This window comes from Pieris brassicae, chromosome 13 (assembly GCF_905147105.1).
Source record: "Pieris brassicae chromosome 13, ilPieBrab1.1, whole genome shotgun sequence".
Classification (NCBI taxonomy): Eukaryota; Metazoa; Arthropoda; class Insecta; order Lepidoptera; family Pieridae; genus Pieris; species Pieris brassicae.
In genome coordinates, this window is record NC_059677.1 from 353,960 (window position 1) to 364,653 (window position 10,694).

At 33.3% G+C, this 10,694-nt stretch overlaps 1 protein-coding gene across 1 annotated transcript in view; it reads right to left on the reverse strand.

Annotated features, from left to right (window-relative positions):
• The window catches only part of LOC123717882 (leucine-rich repeat-containing protein 24-like), a 36,265-nt gene extending 26,818 nt beyond the window's left edge, over positions 1 to 9,447 (reverse strand). The window contains exon 1 of the mRNA XM_045674130.1: positions 9,351 to 9,447. The gene's annotated coding sequence lies outside the window, so the exon portion shown is untranslated. The remainder of the gene's footprint in view (positions 1 to 9,350) is intronic.
• Positions 9,448 to 10,694: the final 1,247 nt, after the last annotated feature.

Genomic DNA, 10,694 nt, shown 5'->3' on the forward strand with positions numbered 1-10,694 from the left:
GGAAAATATCAATATTCTCATAGTTGCTGTCATAGATAAAACCCGAAGCATTGGTGAATGTTGTAGGTAATTCGATTTCGTACCAGGTATATTGGTAACCAGGTAACGCAAAAATTGAAGACAAATTTGAAAGGTCTAGATCAAGGACATAACTACACGCAACATTCGTCGAGCGAGTTTGCTTATCTTGCCGAAGCCGCTCACAAATTATTTAAAGAGGTCGATTGGGTATGAGGGTGTGCAACTGTTTAATAGGTTGCCATCTAAAATTCGCAATATTGGCGTGTTTGACAGATTCAAGGGGGCATTAAAGATCCATGTCAAAGTGAATGTAGTAAACTAAAATTGGGACGTGTATCACGCTCATTATATTTAGTTTCTCATGTAAACAAAATATAATTTTGTAATGAGAAATAAAGTTCTTTAAACATAAAGTGAATAGAGGAATCAGCAGGTGTTATATGGCAGAGAATGGCACTGTGCAGATATGAATGGCGGGATTTGGAGGACATTTGCCAATAACAGACACACATCTACAATTATTGAGATAAAAGTATAAATGTTTTTAAGAGTAAAAGTATTTGAAATATAAGGCTGTCATTTTTATTAGTGAAATAAACTTATGACATGTAAACTTAAATATTACGTTTGGCTTATATATTATATAATAAAGTCCTCTGGCTGCGTCTCTATGAACGCGATAAACTCAAAAACGCCTAATAACGCCATCTATTGCCGCTAATTGGAATTAAAATATTTAATGTTATTACGCGAGTGACCTATGAATACGCGTTGACCTGTTACAGTTATCAAACGGTCATATAATAGACACTTAAAGATAGGACAGCAATAAAAACTATTCAAGAGAATCTTATTGCTTTTCCTTTAGATACGGCTTAGGGATAACAGTCCTACTTATCAGAATATAGATTTAAACAAGCATTCAAAGTAACATCTTTATACGCTACAATAGTTGAGTTAAGCTGTCTAATACTTTAGTGGTATAGTAAGCAAATGTAGGTTTTTTTAACTTTTGGAAACAATGTTTTCTATATCGTCTTTCAACACATGTAATTTTGTCAACGTTTAATATTAAAAAAAAATATCTTAAATCTAAAATATTTCTTTATTTGTTTACAGAATGCGTACTGTTGGCCGTGGCTTCAGCGTACGCTCATCCCTGAGGTACGATCCCCAGCCGTGAACCAATTCCATGTGAGCCTATATACCACTCGGTCGCACAACGGCTTGCCTTAGTGCCCAAAAGTCGACGGCGTGTAACTGGCACAGGAGGCCAATATTTACCGATTAGATGACAAATGTTTATGAAACTGACACAGAAATCGGAGGCCTAAACCTTATAAAGGTTGCAGCGCAACTGTTTTTTTTATTTACAAATTATTGAAAAATAACAATTAATGTTAAGCGTAGCAAGTTTTGGCTTCTAATCCAACTGTTGGAGCCATTATCCTTCTACGAGCTGGGCTTAGACTTTTATTATTTTCTACACATAGATTACACTTACGGGCTATTCTTGTAATACTAATCAAATTCGATTAGAATTAGACACTATCCCTGAGTAAAAAAACTTTATATTATTTAAAATATTTAAAAATGTGTGCGTGTACTAGTGTACACACGTAAGACGTGAAACTTCGTTATGACCCTATTTTTCGAAAAATGATCTACTATATGCAGCCTGACAGAAATTGGTTTAATAAAGTTAAATTAGATGAAGTTTAACGTAATGGTTTTAGTATCATGGACATGAATACAAATAATACAATTATTTAATTTTACCTTATTACTACTAAGATTATTACAGAATTTCATTAATTGTAATAGAATTATTACTACCATTGTTAAACGACATGCTATCCCTACTCCGCTGGAGAAAGTACTTTTCAAATCAACCGTGATAGGTACAAGAAAAAGATTACATGTAACCAAAAATTGTGACGCGTAACCGAAAAATGTGACGGTAAATTTATTTCCAACGCCAAAAATGAAGTTTCACTTTAAAAATTCAGAAATCCACAGCTAGAACAGTAACAAAAACTATGATACAAAGTTTTTTAAATAAATAAAAAACCAGCCACAAACAGCTAAAACAGTAACAAATAGCTTAATAAACCCCTTTTGTTTAGTATATGTTATAACACAATGATACTTTTGTCGTTCCACAGTCCTTAACCAGTCTAGGTAAACATGCGCCCCTCAGTAGAATGCTTAGGAATTTTAACCAATGTAATTGTAGATTTGGTCTTGACGTGTATTATGACTCACTTCCTAGTTTTAAGAAAAAAAATCAGTCATCTCAGCCATAAGTCATGTAATATTTTCCACGTTTCAATTTATTTATGTTTAAAGATACAAATACTTAAGTAACTCTGTCCGCTATCATTTATTAGAGTCAATGTTGTGTACACCTATTATAAGATTGCATGCTAGAATAACACCCAATATTGTTAATTAGAAAATGTATACATGTAATCTGTTGGTGTTCCTTAATAAATAAATAAATAAACAAATTACCAGCAAAAAGATATATTTAATGTGACTAAAGAATGCTTAAAAAATATTTAAAAAAAACTCTGGTATCTTTTATTAATGATGGCTTTGTTATCCTTCCTTTATATTAAACATTTATTATAATTATCAATGAATCTTAGAACTTAGAACTTATGGTCTAGAATTTAGTATGAATTTGTACTTTTTTATATTTCTTGTACAAATAGTTAAGACTGTGCTTTATGTTTATGTTTGAATGTGTATTCCGTTTTTCGCTTTTGCGTGTAATGTCATTGTTTAATGAGTAGCTGTAGGAAGACTTTAATAAAATGAAATAATAAAGGGGAGAAACGAGCCTACAGGACGCCCAAAAAGGGCAGGCAAACCATTGGGCATTGCCGGCCTTAGATGGAGTACAGTTCTTTAAACAATTGGAGGTCGTATCTCCCAGGTATCCAGTAGTTGACAGATCCCCAGTTCGCTAAAGAAAGTCTGATTATTACCGAGAATTAATGATGACCGTGTTAATTAATTACGGAATTAAGGCAGGATGCCTCAATGGACATCTTGTTTTAAAGAATATAATATAGACAAACAACAGCCAAATTAATAATTCAAGAAATATCTCTTATAAATAAATAATGCTAAATCGCTTGTCTAATCTTCACAAGTACATGATTATGCCTTTGATCTTTAAAATCATTGTGATTTAGGTCAACTTTCCGAAAAACTGATCAGCGTAGGAGTTTACTAATCAAATGACATCTCTAGTAGATCTGCCTTTAACAAAACAATTGCCACCAAAATAACGCAATGAATCGCCCTTATGAAGAATTTAAATATTTTTACGGTTTCGACATCAAGAATCTCGAAGTAACTAATTAACAGTAATGATAATAAATCACAACACTAACTATATTTCCGGAAACGTGGCTGCCCAAAACAGACCTGACAACGAAGCATCATTGCATCATTGATGCTTCGACATTCCACACCTGAGCAACTAGGGCAAGTTTTTCCGCGAATCACCACCATGTGGAACCAGCTGCCCACTGAAGTATTTCCGAATTCAACTTAGGGTTCTTCAAGAAAAGAGCGTACAATTTCTTAATGGGCCGGAAACGCACTTGCGAGCCTTCTGGCAATGTGAGTGTCGATGAGCGGCGGTATAACTTAACATCAGGTGAGCCTCCTGCCCGTTTGTGTACTATTACATAAAAAGGCAATAATCTTTCCAGTTAATGGGCGATAATGCTCGATCGTTAAAGTTGGAGTATACTTTAAAAAATAACTTCGTATACGGTATATCACTTCGTCTGCCCTTTATTCGCTCGCATATACAATTATTAAAATACGCGAAACAAAATCATTTCCATGAAATTGAATTGTGATACAGTTTTATCCTAATACAATCTAAATCCGACTATAACTGTTTTTGTAAAGCGGCAATTGATATTGGATTTTCTAGTTTAATATGGATTAATAGTGCAAGTTGTGTCATGGAGTTAATTATAGAAAGTGTCTTTGAAAAATTACTTTCCAAGCTCCCTTAGGAGTCTGCGAAACGAGATAATACAATTCGATATCCTATATATAATATTTATTCTACCAATATATAAGGGATATATAGGTATTCAACTCTGATAAGGCAGTCGAAACCGGCTTCAATGATTTTATTCATTCCCGTCCGAATGTTATTTAGTAAAGGGATCAATGAACTACTGAGCGTTTTTCAAGGCAATTTTTGCCGCGCACCACCGCTATGTGGAACCAGCTGCCCACTGAAGTATTTCCGAACCAATTCGACTTAGGGTCCTTCAAGAAAAGAGCGTACAAATTCTTAAAAGGCCGGCAACGCACTCGCGAACCCTCTGGCATGAAGAGTGTACATGGGCGACGGTATCACTTAACATCAGGTGAGCCTCCTGCCCCTTTTCCCCCTATTTTATAAAAAAAAACATATACGATGGCAAAAGTGAATAGATAGCAATGGTACATACCTTGATTAATTAAATATATTCTATTTAAAAAAATCTACTTTTTGTTCCTCCCATACAAAACGTAAAGTAAAATAGATATCTAAATATTTATATTTATTTCCAACACACAAATAAATGTTGTGCGAGGTAAGAACCAGCTCTGTGGTCACCGGTACCATCTACCAGGCGTGGACTCAAACCCAGCCCAGGATATAATTTATTTCTATCTAATAAAATAAATATACAATGGCGCTACAACCTTTTTAGGTCAAGGCCTCAGATTTTTGTATCTGTTTCATGATCATTTGTTAATTGAATAGGCAAGTATCAGCCTTCTGTGCCTGACGCACGCCGTCGACTTTTTGGGTCTAAGACAAGCCGGTTTCCTCACGATGTTTTCCTTCACCGTTCGAGAGAATGTTAAATGCTCGAAAGCAAATCCACAACGGGGGATCCAAACCTACGACCTCAGGGATGAGAGTCGCACGCTGAAGCCACTAGGCCAACACTTCTCTGAATGTATTCCTTTAGGTAACTTAATATGAACGTCAGTAAAAAAATAATGCTTCTAAATTAAATTTGCGGCTAGTCCTCAAATCAAGAGCATTAAACGGGATGAACTGGTAATAATATCCGTCATTCTTTTAAATCAGCACGGTTTTTTTTACAAAATGTAATAATTTTTACTTATTATTAAACGACCACTATTAAAGCCTTGTTTAAGCTACCGCGGAATATGGTTAAAAATCACCTGCATCATGAGCGCACCCCACATACACACCCTTACGTACACTAAGGGTGTGTATTTGTGTACCCACACCACAAAGCACAGTCGAATTAGGTATTACGTATTTAATAATTTTTTTCCTTTCGTAAATGTTTGAATCTTCTTGTATGTTATGTATGCGTACTTTAGCTGTATATTGTTGTAATTGTGTTTTACGTAATAAATAAATTATATTTATTCTAATATGTGTGGTGTTCAACTAATAACACTGGATGACTTATCTAAATTTGACCGCGTCTGAAGATTGAGTGAAGGAATTATACTTCATTCCTTATGCATTCACTTCAACGCCTGGGGAGTGATTGATCGGTGTTTATTTCAGACTTAGTTTATTGTGTATGAAAGCAGTTCGCAAAGTGCTGAATGAGAGTCTCAACCCTGATGTCTTAACTTTTCTTTCTGTTAAAACAATTTCCGCATGTGAAAACCGAACTACGTTTTGTGACTTTTTTTATTTCAAATTGTCTGGTTTGTTCTTACTATAATATAAATGTATTTTTCGCCATATCTGCTGGTGCTTCATCGTCTTCAGTCACGTTCTTTATTTGTGAAGGTCGTCTTAGTGGTAATGGACAACTTTTTCTAATCTTCCCTTTCTTCGGCAAGCTTCTGTCATGGTAAGACCTGTAAAGCCTTTACTTGATCGGTCTAGCGAGTAGGAGATCGGCCTTGAGGTCAGTGCCCTCCACTCTGCTGTGTTTTTCTAAACTTTTTTGACGTCTGCGTGTTACATGTCCAAAATAACTCAGGATGCGTTAATAACAATCTGTTGAAGTGTAATTTTTTTCCGTCCATACCTCTTCTATTCTTGCCTGTTCTTGGAGCCTTGATGGGAACTGCTAGTAAATAGAACTTTCCATTATTATTACCTAAACGTTGACATTTTTTTTTTTAATTTTTTTTATAATTAGTTGTCTCTTTGTAAGTTTATATTGATATATTTTTATAAAGAGCTTTTTGGTGCTCGGCATTTTGAACTAAAAAAAATATTAAGTAATCCAAAGTTTTTATACGGTGCTTGGTATTATTTTGCGAGAAAGCCTCATATTTAATTACAAATGTTTTAAGCCAAATTATTGATACGTAGTATTACAAAAATGTTATGTCAAATTGACAGATGACAGATTACTTGCTCACGGGAAACATGTAATTAGCTCACGGGATGACATACGCACAACTTCAGCAATTAATCATAACGACCTCTGCACGACTTTTATTGCCCTTCATAACTTAATTTTTGACTTCATCTTTCATAGTTCAAAAACAATTTGTTGGACATTGAACCATTAAGTTATGTATTGTTAATCCTTATCTATATTTTGATATATGTATGTTTTTATGAATAAACTCAAATACTGGATCGGTTTCTAAAATTATTGCATTTTTTTATACAGAACAGTGAGCAAACTGGCATGAGGCTCAACTCATGTAATAATACCGCCGCCCATGGACACTCACAATTTCAAAAGAGTCACGAGTGCGTTGCCAGTCTTTTAAGAATTCATAAGAATTATATAGAACATGAAACTGAAAGGACCGAGGGGAAGAAGGTGAAGGGGGCGCCCCATAATAGAAGCGTTAGCAGGAAGCTAATGAAGAAAGAATGCCATGAAAAAAACTGGAAGCCGTTACCCGTGATGGGGATTCGTTCAATGACACACCATTGAAGGAAGGTCTATCCTAAGATAGGAGAACAAGAAAAGAAAAAGTTTAGAGCACATCTAACCTTATGAGTGACATGATACATGAAAATGAATAATTCCAATCATAATATATATATATGTTATATGGGTGAAAATAAATAATAGTATTTAAATGTTTTATATAATAACAGCTTAGATTACAAACAAGATCTATAGTTAATATCTTCAAATTTTTACTTAATGGCGTAAGACATTGATCATTCTTAATGAAGGACTCTGAGTTGTTAAACTCGTATTGCGGAGACAAAATGACAAATATTATTATTTTATATAAGCTTCTAAACATGACATGTTAAAATGAGGACAATCAAACACTTATAAAAATATGCTACGTGATAAGTGAGTTCTAAATGTAGGCTAAACATCCGAAAAGGTTTCTTTCACAAAAACATAACATATACACATTTTTATACATGTGCAGGGCAGAAGGCACTCATGGACAATCAAATTTCCAGAAGGTTCACAAGTGTTGCCGGCCTTTCAACAATTGGTACATTTCTAGAAGGATTCTAGTGGAATTCGTTCGGAAATTTTCAGTGGGCAGCTGGTTCCACATAGCGGTGGTGCGCGAGGACGATGTGGACGTCGATACCTGACTAGATCTAATCTAGACTAGATCGTAATCTAGCCTAACATAAGACTGATGAGTAATTTAAGTCTAACCTAATTTACTAATAAGGATTTTTAACATAAGAAAGTGTGAAATAACACTTAAAGGGAAGACACTGTTCTTGTTTTCTATTTTATCACTCACTGTTCAGCACTTAAGACTAAAGTGTACTAACACTAATTCACTAATTCAAATGGTTTGACCTATTCAGTCTTCTCGCACACACATAAAAATCCCAGTTTTTTTTTCTTAAAATTCTGATAACCGCTTCAACTAAAAATCACAAAAGGATGTTCTAAATCCAGTTTTAGGCTTTCATATTTTGACCCAAATCCTTTGTCGATAAGGACATTTCTAGAGTTATTGAAAGCATTTCTTTGTAAACAAATTCTTTAAAAATTATTTATTTGTAAATAAAAGATATGAATAAAATGTCCTCACATTAACTGTATAAAAGATTTTAAGCTTTCTTAAATTACGAATAGCGAAAGCCTTAAGCTTACAAAAAATATAAAGGTATTAATTTATACATCTTTCATATAATTGCTGTATGAAAAAAATAAAACCTAATCGCCTAACCTAATATCATTAAGATTTTTATTTTCTAACGTTCAAGTGTTGATTATAAGTTATATCGGAGACGTACGTCTCCTATTGAGAAAACGATGCTAGTACCGTAAATTGATATAGAACAGTGCAACGGACCACCCAAAGAATATGTAGATAGGTAAAACAAATAATAAAATTAAATAACTTAATTTAAACAAAAAATGTAAATTTATAATTAATTACTGACAAGATACTGATAAGAGTTGCATGTATAAGCGATCTTTGAAGATTACTTTATTATAAAACATAATTTCTTATTAAAATTACGCCTCACTCGCCCTAACTCATGAATACTACAACCTATAGACATTGTAGTAGCATAATATAACCACTACTATTTGGAGTTTGCTAACTAATTGTGTTGTGTTAAACCGATGGAGGACTATCTAGGAATTTTTTGGTGTAAATAATATTTATAAACAATTATTAAAATCACCGGTTTACTCCAGTACTGACTTTCAATCCAGTATTTTTTTTTTCATTTCATGCTTTTAAATTTCACCATTCCCAAGTACCTACTGGTCTAGTATTTGATAGTAAAATATATGGTAATGACCTATTAAATATTGGACACTACCATAAAATGTTACGTAGGCTTATAGAGAAAAAGAGAAAATAACACAGATCATAACAGTATTATAGCAAAAAATTTACAACTCTTTGCTATGATAGTAGTTTAAAAATATTTTTCATTAAGAATTTAATGAACTGGTTAAATAAAAAGGATTAAAATTATTGTATAAAATAATTAGTACGTTTTGTTAATTAAAAAGTCATTATACTTAATTTTATAACGATAAATATTTTAAAAATATGGTAGTAAATGTGGCTAATTATAATGAAAATAATCCTTCATTTGATTTTGTCATTTTAATTTGAAAAATACAAAATAAAATTAATAAACTAAATTTTTACGTATTTTTTAAAGAAAGTTTTAACCTAATCTACTTAAGTGTTTAATAATAACTACGTAACGAAAAAAAATAATTTAATAGTAAAAATATTAACGATGCAATTAAAACTAATAATTATACATATTTAAATATCAAATAATTATAACACCTATTATAAAAAATTCCAATAAATTTTAAACTACTTAAAAAAAATATTTCTTAAAAAATATAGATATTTTTAATATATAGAACACTTACCTTACGGAACCACAGACTACATAACACACAACACTAAACGTCACACATCACAGCACAACTCGTTTTCCGCCCAGACGTGCATACGGCGCGCCCGCCCAACCGCTTGTGGCCTGGCGCCCCGCAACCCGCATTTCAGGGATCCCATGAAAATATTCTATTGCGCAATGCATAAATTATGTTTTGCTGTACATGATCACACCTTTCTTTCACATAGTTTTGGATAACTTTAAGTCGTACGCAAGTGTCAGGAGCTTGTTAGGCGGATTATAACGAATCCGAAAATAATATCTTTACAACATTCGATATTCAACATTTTACTTAGAGAAATAATATTGCAAACAGATTGTTTGGTGAAGGCTTTGAGACATCGACACATTTGTAGCCAGGATATAAATTATTATTGCTAGATAACATATGTTTTTTTTCAGAAACTATATAATTAGTATTTAAATTTGTTTTATTTATTATAATTTACATTATGCATGTTTTTGACGGTCTAGGCTTCAGCGTGCGACTCTCATACCTAAAGTCATATGTCCAACAATGGACTTTCTTTCAGTTATAATTATTTGGAACTCAATACGGCGTAATAATAATTGGACATTATATTGAGTTGACCTCTTTAACAAAAATATTTTTATACGTTCGCTTTGAAGTGTAATATATGTCCTACATTTTCATTAAATTTTTCTTACGAGCTATACTTAACATAAGTGTTTAGCTTTTATGTTAATATTCAAAGGAAAAACAGTATTGCTGTAACAAGTCTATATATATTTTTTAAAGTTATTAATATTATAGTATCCCTTGGCGTTGCGTAGGGATGTGAGGTCACGCTGCATCTTTATTTATCATGGAGAGTGTTCAGAGTTGTTCGGATTGAAACTTACAGCTGAGTTTGCTCATCGGACATCGAGGCAGAATACGAATTTCCACCCGTGTCAACTCGTTCCACAACTGAGCGTTTTTTAAGGCACCATTTGCCGCCCACCACCAATACGTGGAATCAGCTGCCCACTGAAGTATTTCCGAACCAATTCTACTTAGGGTCCTTCAAGAGATTTACAATACTTAAAAGGCCGGCAACGGACTCACGAGCAAACATGGTCTGGACCTCTTCTTCTTCTTCTTTATAGTTTTTATTACTAAAGGTATATCTTTAAAATCCTTAACCAATACAACGACTTGCTGCCTCCACACCACTCTGTCCTCAGCTTGTCTCGCAATAGGCACGTTCAGACCCATAATTGTCCTTATTTGGTGCTACCCTTTTATTTACTTTGAACTCATAATACTGAACTAAAATATGCTTATAGTATGGAGTCCCAAAGTTGATGTTTATCT